Raw genomic sequence first — 16,736 nt, 5'->3', positions numbered from 1 at the left:
GTGATGTGATTAGTATAGATATTGTAACATCTAAGTTGTCTGATTACCATCCTAATGATAATTTCAAATACAAAGAAAATACAAGTACATATAATATCAAGAATATTGAGAGGCCGGGCGCAGTGGCTCATGCCTGTAATCCCAGAACTTTGGGAGGCCAAAGTGGGTGGATCACCTGAGGTCAGGAGTTCGAGACCAGCCTGGCCAACATGGTGAAACTCCATCTCTACTAAAAATACAAAAAAATCAGCCGGGCATGGTGGCGGACACCTGTAATCCCAGATACTCAGGAGGCTGAGGCAGAGAATTGCTTGAACCCTGGAGGCAGAGGTTGCAATGAGCGGAGATCACACCACTGCATTCCAGCCTGGGCTGGACAGAGCGAGACTCAGTCTCCAAAGAAAAAAAAAACACTCTGGAAAATTGTAACAAATAGTTATGCTGATTCGAAATATGAAATCCGTTTTCTATCCACTGACGGATTCAGGTCAAGTTTCATGAGGGGTTAAGCCCTGAAGCTCACAGAACATCTATGCTAAGACTTTCCACTGCTGAGGGTCTGAAATTGTTGCATGGAAGTTCAGGAGGCGGGCTGGGGACTGGCCATACAAATCAGAGAATACCCCAGAGGAAAGAGTGGGTAGCATTTGTTATAGACCAGAGAAGGGAAAGCTGAGCTGCATTTGCAGAAGTGAGAGGGAATGGCTGGGTTTCAGTTTTAACCCTTTTGGTCTCACTAAAGTGGCAGCAATGATTGATGATTTAAAAGGCAAGAACGTGCTCTGGGAGGAATGCCTGATGGAATGGAAGGAGTTCCCTGGTTAAGTGAGACGGTTTTTGTGTGCTAATGAGTAATGTATTTGTATAGCCAGTCAGCGTTTTTCTTTACTCATTTGTAGCACACTTTCTCCTTATTCAGGTGCATTTTACAAGAGTTGCTAATTTTTTTCATGAAAAACAAGTTATTTTGTAATCAATCACATTTTATATTCTAACCCACAGATTAAGGAAATAGATACTATGTCATCTGATCCAAAAACTCCATTTATGTTCGCAAATATATGGATAAACAAAGTATCAAATGCTTTTTTTATGATCTTTTTTTTTAGATTTGATCAATATTTCTTATTGCCTGAAGTACAAATACTCTCAAATCCATTCCTCAAATGTAATAAAATACTTTCTCAGGTTTTTAGCCAGAACATATATAGTAACATCTATTAACATAATTTTATTTATTTTATTATTTATTTATTTATTTATTTACTTTTGAGATGGAGTCTTGCTCTGTCACCCAGGCTGGTGCATTCTCGGCTCACTGCAACCTCCGCCTCCGAGGTTCAAGCGATTCCCCTGCCTCAGCCCCCCGAGTAGCTGGGATTACAGGCAGCGCCACCATGCCCGGCTAATTTTTGTGTTTTTAGTAGAGACGGGATTTCACTGTGTTGGCCAGGCTGGTCTTGAACTCCTGACCTTAGGTGATCCACCCGCCTCAGCCTCCCAAAGTGCTGGGATTGCAGGCTTGAGCCACCATGCCTGGCCTATAATTTTTTAAAAATACATAGTAGATTATGTAAAAGCAAGCAACCCTCAATCATTAAACTTTCAATGAAAATGCTTTCAGTTGGGAGGCTATGAATGTTTGGAGGTGGGGATGTATTGGAACTCTATTTTCTGCTCAATTTTGCTATGAACACAAAACTGCTTTAAAAATAAAGCCTATTTTAAAATACCTTAAAAATGATATTGGCATTTAAAGTTAAACCTCAGATCAGATAATAAATCATGTAGTTGTTGAATTATCATTATCGTTCACTTATTAGCCAAGAGAAGAAACACTGTTGTATATTTAAATGGTATGCTAGATTAATAAGGTAAAAACATGTTACATATTTTGATTTTTAAAAATGCATCAAATCAGCAGATATCCAGAAAAGTCACAAGAATGTTGAAAGATATAATCATTTCCTTCAAAATGTTGAGTATTTTCTTAACAATAAATAAATAATAAGAGCTAAAATTTATAGAGTATTAACTTTTTAAAAAAATTTTTTTTGAGACTAAATATCGCTCTGTCACCCAGGCTGGAGTGCAGTGGCGCCATCTCGGCTCACTTCAAGCTCCGCCTCCCGGGTTCAAGCAATTCTACTGCCTCAGCCTCCCGAGTAGCTGGGATTACAAGCACGTGCCACCATGCCTGGATAATTTTTGTATTTTTAGTAGAGATGGGGTTTCACCATGTCAGCCAGGCTGGGCTTGAACTTCTGACCTCAGGTTATCTGCTCACCTCGGCCTCCCAAAGTGCTGTGATTACAGGCGTGAGCCACCGTGTCCAGCCTATAGAGTATTAACTTTGAGCTAAGTAGAATTATTATCCCTGTTTTACTATTGAGGAAGTCAGGGCTTAGACAAAGGATAAGCCTTCTGTGCCACCCAAGGTCACAGAAGTACGGACCCTAGAGACTGAATTCAAACCTCCCACCTGCCTTCAGAGACTGCACACTTAAGCACTGCAGATATGCTGCTCTCCTGGACATAAAATACGTTGAAAAGATAACCAGCGATTCATTTTAAATTATAGTAGACTATTATAATTGGCTCATCTTATCATTGATAACCTTCATTAACATAAAAATATTATTGAAATAGTTCACTTCAGCGAATTCTCTATAAATAATTTCAAAAGTAACAGCATTTTCCGACAGAATTTTCCAGCAGCAACACCTTACTGCTTCTTTTCTTTGCTTTTGTTTTAAGTTACTTTAGACAGCAGATGAAGATGAGGCATGAGCTTCTCACCTCCTTGTCAAATTACATTAATAGTTAAACTTAATCAAAAGGAGATGGTCTATGTTCATTGAAAATAGCTATTAAAGTTCCCTTTACAGTAAACCCAGCTCCACTGAATCCAATCATTGAAAGAGACTTTATTTCCATTTCAGAACATATATACAGCCTCGAGCTAAGGAAACCTGTGCTCTGCAAATCAGGATTCTTGTGAAAGTACGTTTTCAGCAAATCGGTAACTAGGCGGTAAAATGGTATGAGAAGAAATAAAGAAAAAGCATATTTGTGATGCGGAAATTATTTTTTAAAGGATGAGTTTTTAAGATAAGGTTGCAGCATCAGCTGTGTCTGCACATATTCCGTACAGTGGTCAGTGGAATCTATTACACACATACCTCAAGCAAACATGTCACTTTTCCTCAATCAGATGGATATTTCTAACAATCTGCCTTTTCTTGCCTTGAAATTTCAGGCAGTTTCTGATCTTCACTTCTTTACAGCCCTTTTGCCATCTTCCACTTGCAGAAATATAAAAGTGAAAACAAAATTCAAGACTCACAGAAAAAATATAACTCACACTAACCTATGTCTGTTATTGCTTCTAGTTTAAGTGCATTTCTACGTGTAGCCTTACAACACTATGTTTTGTACCAGTAGACACAGCACTGGCTGGCTCCGAATAGAAGTTGGAAACTTGTGAAAGGCACACACAGTTGAAGAAAGCAGCCTCCGGATTCGGAAAGACTATTCCAAGCTACAGCATTCCTTGTTGCGGGTTCAGAGAATATTCATGTATTCCCTGAACACTGAACAGAAAGCTGACCAAGAGTGAAAAGGCTAAGTGCGATGAAAAAGATATAAATAAATAACACGAGAATGAAGAAGAAAAAGAGGACTTTCAGTCGGAATTACCAGAATACTTCATAAATAAGGAGACCTATGATCAGTTTCACACCAGATAAATCAGATGTGGATGAATGAGCACAAAAGTATCTTGGAGAAGGGAGCAGAGTTGGGAGCGTGAGCAAAGTAATGTTAATCACAGAGCGGTGATCGTGTCAGTCTTATCACTGGGTGAAGACACTTAAACTAGAACCAGGCTTCCAGGAACACTTCACTACATAGTCATTGAATGAGGAGCATTAAATACTATGTAGATCCGTTGCACTCTAGGAGGTGTGAAATAAAATGGCAGGTGAACGCACCAGAAACATTATCTGAAAGCAGGAGACTGAACGCCTTCAGTGTCACATGAAGGACGGTGAACTTTATTCAACAGGCAATAGAGACTTGGAAGCTTGTGAGAAGTCGTGTAAACAGAACTATGCTTTAAAAAATAAACTGATTACCACAGATAAGATGAATTATAGTTTGAAGAAAATGTTGAGCATCTAGAGAAGAATCCCAGTGAAATGAAATGAGTGTAAGCCAAAGTCAACGGGATCTACATGGAGAAGAGAAAATGAATACAAGAGATGTAACAGAGGTTGGTAAGAAATTAACGGTGGTTCAATGCAGAGCATAAAAGGAAGAAGGACAAGTTTGAGAGTGGAAACTATGAATTTACATTAAATAACATACACATAAGGATTAAAACATTTGGTTATATGCATTTGATTTGCTCTGAGGCAACCTAATAGAAACATAAGAATAATGATAATAATAGTAATGATAATGATGATGATGATGTAATAGTAATAGTAAGAAGCTAATTTACACCATAATAACCATAATAAATTTATTGGCTCCAGCTTTAAATCCATGTTAAATGTTACTCAGTAATATTTTATAGTAAAACATCCAACATGTGGATTCTTGATTACAGAAAAAAAATTGACAAAGTTTGGAACTTAAACATCTCAGATTTTGAGATAACATTACCTTTGACACTAGCCTTTTGTAGAGGCAGTAATTAATGGCTTCTCATAGATATATTAGTGATGCTTATTAAAGAATAATTTTATAAATACAGCACATGAAATTGGCATATTGAACTAAACACAGATGAAATAGTAAGTTTTCCTGAATGATCTTCATTTTAAATGGTTATTATTTTTTATTTTCAGTATTTACAATATATCTAAAAAGTTGCCTTAAAAATAGTTGCATCTGCAGTAGAACTGAGGGCTGAGATGGATGTTGAAGGGTGAGGAATTGAAAGTATTTTAAAATACCTTCAATGAGAGTAAAATTGTGGTGAAGGTATTTTAAATACCTTCAATGAGAGTAAAAGAAGTATTGTAAGTTACTTATGTTAAAAAAGAATAGGCAAAGTTCATTGCTACTTGACCATTCATCCAACAGACAAGTATTTCTTTATCTTCTACTATGTAGCAAACACTGTGATCATAATTGAAGAACCAGACTTGATTAAAGGCAGCAAGGTATCATGAGCCAGGCTGACAAGTCAGCAGGTGGTGTGGTGCTGTGATACAAGCCTAGAGACAGTGCTGGGGAGGGAGCAACTGACTAGGGAGTGATAAGGAAGAGCTCCACAACGGAGTAAATTAAGCTGAGCCTTAAATAATGAATGGAAATTGCCCATTGAGGAAGGGAAAGGTCCAGATGGAAGAGATAATCAGAGGGAAGGTCTAGGGAAGGGATAATATAAGGAATGAAACGTTCCAAGTCATGGTGAATGATATAAACATTGGGAATATGAGGTCAGAGGATTAGGTAGGCAACAGACAACTAAAAACCACGCGTAAGATAGGTAATTTAGACTTTATCGAATAGATGGGAAGCAAGCGGCAATTTTAAGGAAGAGATTAACATTCTTGCCTTCTGGTATAGGATTGGGGAGCAAAGGAGAGGAGAAATTAGCAAGAGATTTTATGAGTCCTTATGTGTTAGGTGAGTCTCTTGAAGGCAGCAGATGGTTGGTGAAGGCTTATCCGTTCTGCAATTCTGTATCTTTTAAGTGGAGCATTTAGGCCATTTACATTCAATGCTAGTATTGAGACTTGAGGTATCATTCCATTCGTTGTGTTATTGTCGCCTGTATACCTCGGTTTTTCGTTTTGTTTTGTTAATTGTATTTTTGTTTTATAGGTCCTGTGAGATTTATGCTTTAAACAGGTTCTGTTTTGATATGTTTCCAGGATTTGTTTCAAGATTTAGAGCTCCTTTTAGCAGTTCTTGGAGTGCTGGCTTGGTAGTGGCAAATTCTCTCAGCATTTGTTTGTCTGAAAAGGACTGTATCTTTCCTTCATTTATGAAGCTTACATTTGCTGGATACAAAATTCTTGGCTAATAATTGTTTTGTTTAAGGAGGCTGAAGATAGGGCCACAAATCTTTTCTCGCCTGTAGGGTTTCTGCTGAGAAATCTGCTGTTAATCTGGTAAGTTTTCCTTTATAGGTTCTGGTTTTTTGTTTTGTTTTGTTTTGTTTGTTTGTTTGTTTTGCCTCACAGCTCTTAGGATGCTTTCCTTTGTCTTAACGTTAGATAACCTGATGACCATGTGCCTAGGCAATCATCTTTTTGTGGTGAATTTCCCAGGTGTTCTTTGTGCTTCTTGTATTTGGATGTCCAGGTCTCTAGCAAAGTCAGGGAAGTATTCCTCGATTATTCCCCCAAATATGTTTTCCAAACTTTTATTTTTCTCTTCTTCCTCTGGAATACCGATTTTTCTTAGGTTTGGTCATTTAACACAATCCCAGACTTCTTGGAGGCTTTGTTCATATATTCTTATTCTTTTTTCTTTGTCTTTGTTGCATTGGGTTAATTCGAAAACCTTGTCTTTGAGCTCTGAAGTTCTTTCTTCTGCTTGTTTGAGTCTACTGCTGAGACTTTCCAGAGCATTTTGCATTTCTGTGTGTCCATTGTTTCCTGAAGTTTTGATTCTTTTTTATTTATGCTATCTATTTCATTGAAAGTTTCTGCCTTCATTTCTTGTGTCATTTTTTTTTACTTCCTTAAATTGGGCTTTGCCTTTCTCTGGAGCCCTCCCTGGTTAGCTTAATAACTAACCTTCTGAATTCTTTTCAGGTTAATCAGGGATTTCTTCTTGGTTTGGATCCATTGCTGGTGAGCTAGTGTGATTTTGGGGGGTGTTAAAGAAACTTGTTTTGTCGTATTACCAGAGTTGGTTTTCTGGTTCCTTCTCATTTGTGTAGGCTCTGTCAGAGGGAAGGTCTGGGGCTGAAGGCTGTTGTTCAGAGTCTTTTGTCCCATGGGTGTTCCCTTGATGTAGTACTCTCCCCCTTTTCCTAGGGATGTGGCTTCCTGAGAGCCGAACTGCAGTGATTGTTTTTTCTCTTCTGGGTCTAGCCACCCAGCAAGTCTACCAGGCTACGGGCTGGTAAAGACGGTTGTCTGCAGAGTCCTGTGATGTGAAACATCTGTGGGTCTCCCAGCCATGGATACCAGCACCTGTTCTGGTGGAGGCGGCAGGAGGGTGAAGTGGACTCTGTGAGTGTCCTTAGCTTTGGTTGTTTAGTGCACGATTTTTGTGCTGGTTGGGCTCCTGCTGGGAGGTGGTGCTTTCAAGACAGCATCAGCTGTGGCAGTATCGGGCGGATCCCACACAACCCAGAGGGCCGGTCTCACTCCCACTGTGCCCCCCACAACAGCCCCGAGTCTGTTTCCAGGTGGAGGGCGAGCATGGCTGAGAACCTGCCTCCCAGCTGTGATAAGACTAGAAGCAGAGAGCAGTTTCCTGGAATAGCCAAGGTGGCATCGGATGAGAGTCTGAGGTGAAGCCATGGAAGTCAGAGCAGTGGCTCTGCCCTGAGATGGAATAGCCTGAAACTCAGCAACTACGTGGATTTGCAGGTGAACAAGAGGACACGGGACAGAATGGAGCAGAGTGGATCCTAATGAAAATGCAAGCGATAATGCCATTGACTTCGTTCATTAAAACGGGAAGTAAAATAAATGTAGGTGGTTATAAAAATGAATTTTTTGGGCGGGGGACGGATTATCACTCTGTTGCCCAGGCTGGAGTGCAATGGCACTGTTTTGGCTCACTGCAACCTCCGCCTCCCGGGTTCAAGTGATTCTCCTGCCTCAGCCTCCCAAGTAGCTGGGACTACAGGAGCCTGCCACCACACCTGGCTAATTTTCGTATTTTTAGTACAGACAGGGTTTCGCCATATTGGCCAGGCTGGTCTCGAACTCCTGACCTCGTGATCCGCCCACCTCGGCCTCCTAAAGTTCCGGAATTACAGGCGTGAGCCACTGCGCCCGGCCATAAAAATGAATTTTTTATCCATATTAAGATGCCTCTGGGGAATCCAGTAGACACATTAATATGGAACTGAATCTCAAATAAAATATTAAGCATGGAGATATGAATTTAGAAGTAATCAATGCAGAGATAATTAATGCCATAAAAGCAGATGAGATTATGCTGGAACGTGAAAAGAGAAGACCTGGAAGGAACAGTAGGAAACTTCAACATTCGGGGAGCAAGCAAAGGACTTTTAAGGGCCAAATATACTATAGTTTAGCACAAAGCTGATTGAATAACATACTTTTCTTCAGCATACTAGGAAATCAAGGATAAAATGATCATATTAATAATAAACAGCACTAATGATTACTATCAGAAATACATGAAAGCAACCCACCATCACATATGTTAGTATTAATGAAGAATTAGGACTTTAACCAATGTAATCATATGACATTTAGCAGGGCATCCAGGAAGACCTGAATCTTGCTCCAGTCTCTAGTCACCTCTTTCTACAAGGTCCACAAAGCATATTTATGTGCAAAAAAATAATAGAAAATACCTAATGGCTCCAAAGACACGTCGTTAGCTGGGCATGAGCTGGCAGACTCCATTGCAGAAAACTTGGATAAGACAGGCTGTCTATAGTCCTTTATCCTAAACTCATTAGGTCTCAATGATTTTTAACTCAAAAGAGCAGTGCAAACATGCGCAGGCTCCACAACACAGGGTCTGATTTTGTAACTAAAGGGAGCACCCTGAGCCCAGTGACGGAGACAGCTGGCCTGAGTCCTAGCAAAGCCAGAAACCTCACACTTCCTGCTGCCACATTGGCGAAAGCCATCAGCTGGCTGGGCTTTTGTGGTGGCACTGCAGGGACAGGAGAAAGTGACACCTATGGAAAGGCATTTTAACGCAGAGTTCCTCACTAGCAGACGTTATCCAATCTGTATCCTGCGCTAATGAGTTAACGAGGTACAGGGAACAAGAAAATCTTGCCTGCCCACAGTTGTATGTGACTCATCACCTCAGTGCATCTTCTTTTTAAATGCAGTTTTTATGATATTATTAAATTCATGTTGCAGATAATAAGCAGGTAAAGTTCCAAAACACTAAATAGTACCTAAAGTTTTAAAAACAATGAGTGAACAAAGGTGGTTCACTTTTGTTTTTAAAAACGTTTTTATTAGCCGGGTGTGGTGGCGGGCGCCTGTAGGCCCAGCTGCTTGGGAGGCTGAGGCAGGAGAATGGCGGGAACCCGGGCGGCGGAGCTTGCAGTGAGCCGAGATCACGCCCCTGCACTCCAGCCTGGGCGACACAGCGAGTCTCCGTCTCAAAAAAAAAAAAAAAAAAAAAAATTAAGCATTTTTAAACATTTTAAAACATTTAAATATTTTTAAAACATTTTTAAAAAATGTTTTTAAAAACATTGAGTGAAGAAAGCTGCATATGGTTCTGACTCCATATGTAATCTGTTTTCCACTGTATTACTCTACCTTATATTAAAACAGCTGAATATATCAGGAATGCACATATTAGGCCTCCTGAGTCCTGTTGCAGTGTGACAGCTGATTTCCATGGATCTTCTAGAAAAGTTTTTAAAAAGTTAACTTGGTACCTGAACATTTGCTATGACTAGGGAAAGTGACCATATATTTCTGGCATATAATTTATAGTACCGGCTTAAAAAAATAATTTCACACCTTTCAATTTGACGTGTATTTTTCAACTGAAATAGAGTCTAACTGTGCAATAGGATAAAACCTTGAATAATTTTAGAAATTGTGTTTAAATATTTGGTAAAGAATTGTGCCTATAAATTACCTATATTTAAAGTCTACTCATGCAAAGACACCTATTGAATACATTTAAATGTAAAATGGGGATGATAAACAGGCTACATAGGACTTGGAATGACCATCTAGATCCTCTTTCGCTAGATCCCATGAAATTAATGCTGCCCTGTGATTCTAGGCTTCACGGGCTCATCACATGACAGGTTTTGGGTCTTTCTGCTTTCCTCAAAGATGAGTGCTCAAGTATTTCAAGGTTATCATTTCTATTATACAAGCAGAATTTTCTCCTGTTGTACAATGATTGGATGTGAAATTTCTGCCCATTTGCATGTGCCTCCGTGATAACTGTAAGCTTATTTAGGAGCATCATTTGAATGTGCTCTAGGCCATGTGGACAGTCCTTCAATTACAGAAATACAGCTCAGTTCTAACTGTTTAGAGCTTTAAAAGCCATAGGCTGATATTCAAAGTAACTGGTTTAAAACGCATGATAGACTGCTCTTTTATTATAGTTCTATAAGACACAAGTCCCGTCAAAATGTATCTAATAAAGTCATATTTATTAAAAAGTCATAACCAGTATAATCTGGAGTTTTTAAAAGTCTTTACATTTAGTCCAAGAAGAAGATCTCTCCTAAGTATTTCACTGTTCTGAGGGAGATCATTAGAATATACCAGATCAACTCTTCCATTAGGGAAGAGCATTGTTTCTTCTTGAAAATTATTGACAGCATCATTTGCAAGTTGTTGAATAATCATACAAATGCCCATGTATTGTGACTGTGTATAAAAATTACCTTTCATAAAAAAATTGGACTCCAGGTGCGGTGGCTCATGCCTGTAATCCCAGCACTTTGGGAGGCCTAGGCAGGCAGATCACGAGGTCAGGAGATCGAGACCATCCTGGCTAACATGGTGAAACCCCGTCTCTACTGAAAATACAAAAAATCAGCCGGGCTTGGTGGCGGGCACCTGTAGTCCCAGCTACACGGGAGGCTGAGGCAGGAGAATGGCGTGAACCTGGGAGGCAGAGCTTGCAATGAGCTGAGATCATGCCACTGCACTCCAGCCTGGGTGATAGAGCGAGACTCCATCTCAAAAAAAATATAAATAAATAAAAATATTGGGTTTTTGGAAAAAATTAGAAGTCGGGATATATGTGTTAAAGGTGCTAACAGAAATTTGATGCAGTGTTTGGTCACGTGTCACCTTCTTTATTCCTAAGTTTTATTTGTATAAATTTATTTTGTTATTATCCTGTTTTAATCAAAATTTTGGACCAAATTTTATGCAAGATAGTCCCTTATAATTTCTGTTTATAAAATGGCCAAATTGTGAATTCTCGTGTCAAATTAATCCACTTACTGAAAAGCAGTAGCATTATTATACTATACCCACTTATACCTGAGAAGTATGTCTTAATTAATATAGTCTATGACCATATCATATTCCATTAGAGTAACAGAAGGAAACAGTAAATACAAAATCTAATGTAATGTACTCAAAATAAAAGAGACCTAGGTTCAACTCCCACTCCATCTTTGATCTTACTGAAGTCAGTGAAACAGTGTCAGCCTCAGGGATAAGCAGCTTGCTCATACAGCCTCAGAGGCAGTCTTTGGTCCTTTTTCAGCTGTCTCTCATTTTTCTCATTTTTATAGGTGGAAAAGTGAAAATCCAGTAGAAACCTATATCAGCCTGATTCAACTCATTCACATTCAACTGTTACCTCTGAAATGAGAAAAGGCCCTGCTAATCTGTGAGGTGGAGCTCATAGGAGTGTTGGCGAGACATTGTTAACTGATATTGATTCAGACTTAGAAGAGGAAGAGAGGAGGCCTGGGACAAATCACCACAGGAGAAGGAAAGAGAAGGACAGCATTTGTAAATTACATTTAAATTCCTACTCTGTCTATGGCTTTGGCTACTCCCAGGAAAAATGATGGGGTGGAGCGGGGATGGAGGGCATAAAAATATGTTTTAAAGAGAAACTGAGTTCTTAGTAGTATTGGCACACACACAGAATACATACTCCAGAGGCTAAAGATTTGTTAAAATAGTATCAGACATATTCTTAAAACCTATGGAGACCTATTTAAACATACAAAAACTAGAAACTAAACTTCCATCCGTCATAAAACTGAGAAGTGGCTGCAATCCTAAACTGCGAATTGTGAAAAAATATGTATTAAATATAGTGATATTTGATCAAAAGAGAAAATAGCTGATACAGCACAGAATTGCTTTCATAACGCATTATAATTTTTCTGCAGCATAAATAATTAACTTGGAAAATTATCAGGTGGAACAAAAAAAAAGCGAAAAAGTAAATAACAACCAGCTTTGAAACTTCTTACCAGAGTTAGCTGATCTGCAATAAACACTGCTGATGCTGTTACCACTACAACACACAGACACACAAATACACACAGCCACAGCTGGCGGAGCTCACTGTGAGCCTAACTCACCTTGCCTGAAGCAGGGACGGACACGGAAAGCTGAGGGGAGACGTGTCCTTAGCAAAGCTGGAGAGAAAATGCTCTGAGACAACATATTCAAAATCTGAAAGTGCCAACTTTTTCAGGTCACTGCCCAGGGTCAGCACAAATTATAGACCTAGATTAGACTACCATTCTGAGAAGAACAGTATAAAGAAATTATGCAACTTGGAATTAATCTATATAGTATGTGGTGTATTAGTTTTAATATTGTAACTACGAGGTACGAAAGATATTGCATTTTCTTGTTTTCTTTAAATTAATTCTGCATTAACCTGGCACCAAGTTTGCATATTGCAAAGCTAGCAGGATATTCTAGCTCATTCTTGGGGCTCTATGATCAAACCAAGTTCCTGCCCATCCGGGAGGCCCCTCATCCTCAGATCTGAGTTCGTGCTAGTTAAGTAACTAAGACTGAGATGTTTGTTTTCTTAGCCTTTGTGATTCCTTAAAGGTTGCCAGTTCTGCCACTTCCATAGATCTTTCGGAACTGAAAATGACTAGGCCTTGGGAGTAGCCACTTTTTTTTTTTTTTTTTTTAAAGGCAGAGTCTCGCTCTCCAGGATGGAGGGCAGTGTCGCAATCTCAGCTCACTGCAACCTCTGCCTCCCGGGTTCAAGTAATTTATCTTGTAATTTCAGCCTCCGAGTAGCTGAAATTACAGGTGTGCACCACCATGCCCAGGTAATTTTTTTGTATTTTTAGTAGAGACAGGGTTTCACCATGTTGGCCAGGATGATCTTGAACTCCTGACCTCAGGTGATCTGCACGCCTCAGCCCCGCAAAGTGCTAGGATTACAGGCATGAGCCACTGGGCCCGGCCAGTAGTAGCCTCTTAAACAGCACCAAGTAGTCAAAGGAATTCTTTCTGAGTTGTTCACACATCCCCAGAGTACTGCTCATGATCATTTTGAAAAAGACCCCTGCTCTTTCCAGAACCCCACACCAATCTTCTTTGCAGCCTCAGCCAAATATAACTCCATCACTATTTCTCTAGGATCTTTGTTCTCACTCCATCTCCAGGAGACTAAGCCAAATCCCTTAAAAATTCCAGAAAAACAAAAGAAAAAAAAAAAACCTCGGTGATCTGAGATAAGGTAACAATATCTTACAGATGACAAAATCATGAGCCATAAAAGAAAGTAGTAATACATTGTACTTTAACAAAACATAAAACTCCTGCTCTTCAGCCGGGCACGGTGGGTCACGCCTGTAATCCCAGCACTTTGGGAGGCCGAGGCGGGCGGATCACGACCTCAGGAGATCGAGACCATCCTGGCTAACACAGTGAAACCCCGTCTGTACTAAAAATACGAAAACAAAATTAGCCAAGCGTAGTGGCGGGCACCTGAGTCCCAGCTAGGCTGAGGCAGGAGAATGGCCTGAACCCGGGAGGCGGAGCTTGCAGTGAGCCGAGATCGCACCACTGCACTCCAGCCTGGGCGACTGAGTGAGACCCCATCTCAAACAAAAAAATAAAAATAAAAATTATTAAGAAAATTAAGGCCAGGCACAGTGGCTCAAATTTGTAATCCCAGCACTTTGGGAGGCCGTGGTAGGAGACTCATTTGAGCCCAGGTGTTGAAGACCAACCTGAGCAACATAGTGAGACCCTGTCTCTACAAAAAATAATAACATTAGCCATGCAGGCATAGTGGTGTGGACCTGTGGTCCCAGTTACTCGGGAGGCTAAGGTGGGAGGATCACCTGAGCCTGGGAGGTTGAGGCTTCGGTGAGTTGTGATCACACCACTGCACTCCTGCCTGGGTGACAAAGCAAGACCCCGTCTCCCCCCACCAAAAATTAATTAAATAAATAAAATTAAAATATAAACCACAGACTGAAAAAAATTTGAAAATTATATATCTAATATAGGAGATGGACCCAAAATATATGAATGGCTCCTAAATTTCAATAATATGAAAAAAAACAAAAAACCCAATTGAAATCATGGTCCAAAGCTGTGAACAGGGACTTTACCACAGAAGATCTATCAATGACAAACAATGCTATACATCTTTGGTCACAAAAGAAGTGCAAATTAAAACCACAATGAACTACCACCATGCACCTATTAGACTATACAAGTGCTTTTTAAACTGACCATACAAGTGCTGGAGAGGAAGTGGTGTAATATACATTCTCATATACTGCTGATGGGAATGTGAGATGGCACTGCCACTTTGGAAAACATTTTGACAGCTTTTTAAGTTCGATGTAAACCTACCATATACCTACCAGCTGTTCCATTTCTAAGTATTACCCAATAAATATTAAAATGCCTGTCCACATAAAAGCTTGTCTATAAACATTCTTAGCAGCCTTATGTGTAATAGCCAAAAACTGAAAACAAGCCAAATATCCATCAATGGTCTAACCATTCAATGAAATACCACACAACACCAAAAACAATAAACTATTAATAACATGCTACAACTTGGATAAATCTCAAAATATTCATTCTGAATGACATAAATAAAAGAAGCCAGAAAAAATGGAGTATATACTGTTTTTGGAAGGGAGAGGTGGCAGGAAAGGTCAGGTGCAAGAGACTACCAGGGGCAAGAGAAAACTTTTGGGAAATGAATATTTTCATTTTTTTACTATAGTGATGTTTTATATATATGTATATATATATATGTCAAAATTTGTCAAATGTTTAAGTTTAGTGTATATCGATCATAGTTCAATAAAGATGTTTAAAATAAAACTAAACACAAGCAGCAATCATTGATAAAAATTAAGAAAAAATAACATTTAAGAAAGGCCTCTGCAAACATTTTCTTTTTTCTGAATTGATCCTTACATTGCAAAAGAAAAAAATATTTTGGAGCATATATTTGACCTCATAATTGATTTAAAGTAGTTTTTCTCACTCTTCTTCTTTCTTTTGATGTGACTCCAAATTTACATTTTTTGATATAATACACCCTTTACATTTAGAAGCAATTAACCCAGGGAATAGCTTTATATTAAAAATTTTGAAACAAAGGGAATGATATCAGCAAGATGGCAGAATAGGACATCTCAGCTCTTCCCTTCCAAAAGAAAGGTCAACTAGCAACTATTTATATACAAGACCATCTTGGCGAAAATTCCAAAATTGTAAATAAACCTGAGACAGAACCACATAAAAACTACATCAGACAGGAACAGAACAGTGTCACTCTGACTGTGCTACCCCCTCCCCCTCCCCTAATGGGCACAGTGCCACATAGAGAGGATTCCCCTGGGTCCACAGTTTCTAAAGTGGAAAAATAAAACATAAGGTGGCCATCCAGCTTAACTAGCACTCCAAGATGCCTCTCAGGAAGCCCAATCTGTTCTCACCTCATGGGAAACATGGGATCATGGCATGACTAGGTCACCTGGGGTCAAATACAAGCAAAGAAAGGAGATGTTACTCACAGTAGACAGGGCTTGTATCTTGGTGGTAGCTCTGCGTTACTGTCAGCAGAGGCACCTGATGAGAGGTACCAGTAGTAGCCTCTTAAACAGCACCACATAGGTGGGAGTACCATAGCCCACCTGCAAAGCTAAGCTGGTTACCCCAGAAGCACAGTGGAAAGATCAATCTAGCTTAAATCCCTAGACGCTCAGCCTCCCTGCTCAGCTTCAGGCTTCCCCCAACTTCCTCCCACTGAGAAGAGAGATACCTACCACAGAGTATTTTGGCAAAGCGCAGGGACTATACTTGCACCACCTGGGCATTTAAGAGGAGTTTGGCTCAACCTAAAAGTCCATCCCAAGAACCAGACCCAAGAAGACCCTGCTCATGGAGTGAGACACCCACCATGGCATATCTTGGCTACATACAGGGGCTAGACCACCCCAACCTGGGAGTTCAAATAGCAGCTCACCTCAACCTCAAATCCCACACCAAAGCTACGTCCAGGCAGGGAAGTAAACCTCAATATTGTGCATTTCTGCCAAACTTAGCAGCTGATCCTGACTCTCCCAATCAGTGACTCAGCCTAACCTTAGGACCTAATCTGCAGCCCTACACAAATTCCAAAAGTCAAACAGCAGTACCATTTAACTAGGGAATACACATTGTGTCTTCATCCAGTCAGAGGACCCAGCTACCATCTCTGCCTGATTGCAGAACCCAGCCAGTGGTCTCACCAAATAGAAGAGCTCAGATCCATCTGATCTCAAAGCAAAGGCAGAGGCTCAGCAAGCTAGAGAGTCTAACGCCAAGCTCTACCTGCTTAGCGCCATTACCAGGTAGCCGACCTAGAATCACAGGCTAGACTTCCAAGCTCTGCCTGCTTAGGGTTGTTACCAGGTAGTCCACCTAGAATCACAGGCTAGACTTCCAAGCTCTGCCTGCTTAGTGTCGTTACCAGGTAGCCAACCTAGAATCACAGGCTAGACTTCAGTGAGAGTATAACTTTGCCAAAGAATACCTGTAAAGGACAGAAGAGGTGACCATTTCTTCAAATGCACAAGCACCAATGTAAGGACACAAAGATTATGA

The 16,736-nt window shown here is 40.0% G+C and overlaps 1 long non-coding RNA gene across 1 annotated transcript in view; it reads left to right on the top strand.

Moving 5' to 3' along the window:
• Positions 1 to 11,789, top strand: part of LOC129532899 (uncharacterized) — a 38,493-nt gene extending 26,704 nt beyond the window's left edge. The window contains exon 3 of the long non-coding RNA XR_010133567.1: positions 11,420 to 11,789. This is a non-coding gene — a long non-coding RNA (uncharacterized lncRNA). The remainder of the gene's footprint in view (positions 1 to 11,419) is intronic.
• Positions 11,790 to 16,736: the final 4,947 nt, after the last annotated feature.

Source organism: Gorilla gorilla, chromosome 3 (genome assembly GCF_029281585.2).
Source record: "Gorilla gorilla gorilla isolate KB3781 chromosome 3, NHGRI_mGorGor1-v2.1_pri, whole genome shotgun sequence".
Lineage (NCBI taxonomy): Eukaryota > Metazoa > Chordata > Mammalia > Primates > Hominidae > Gorilla > Gorilla gorilla.
Note: the sequence above shows the minus strand (reverse complement) of the source record. Positions and strands in the feature narration are given on the sequence as shown.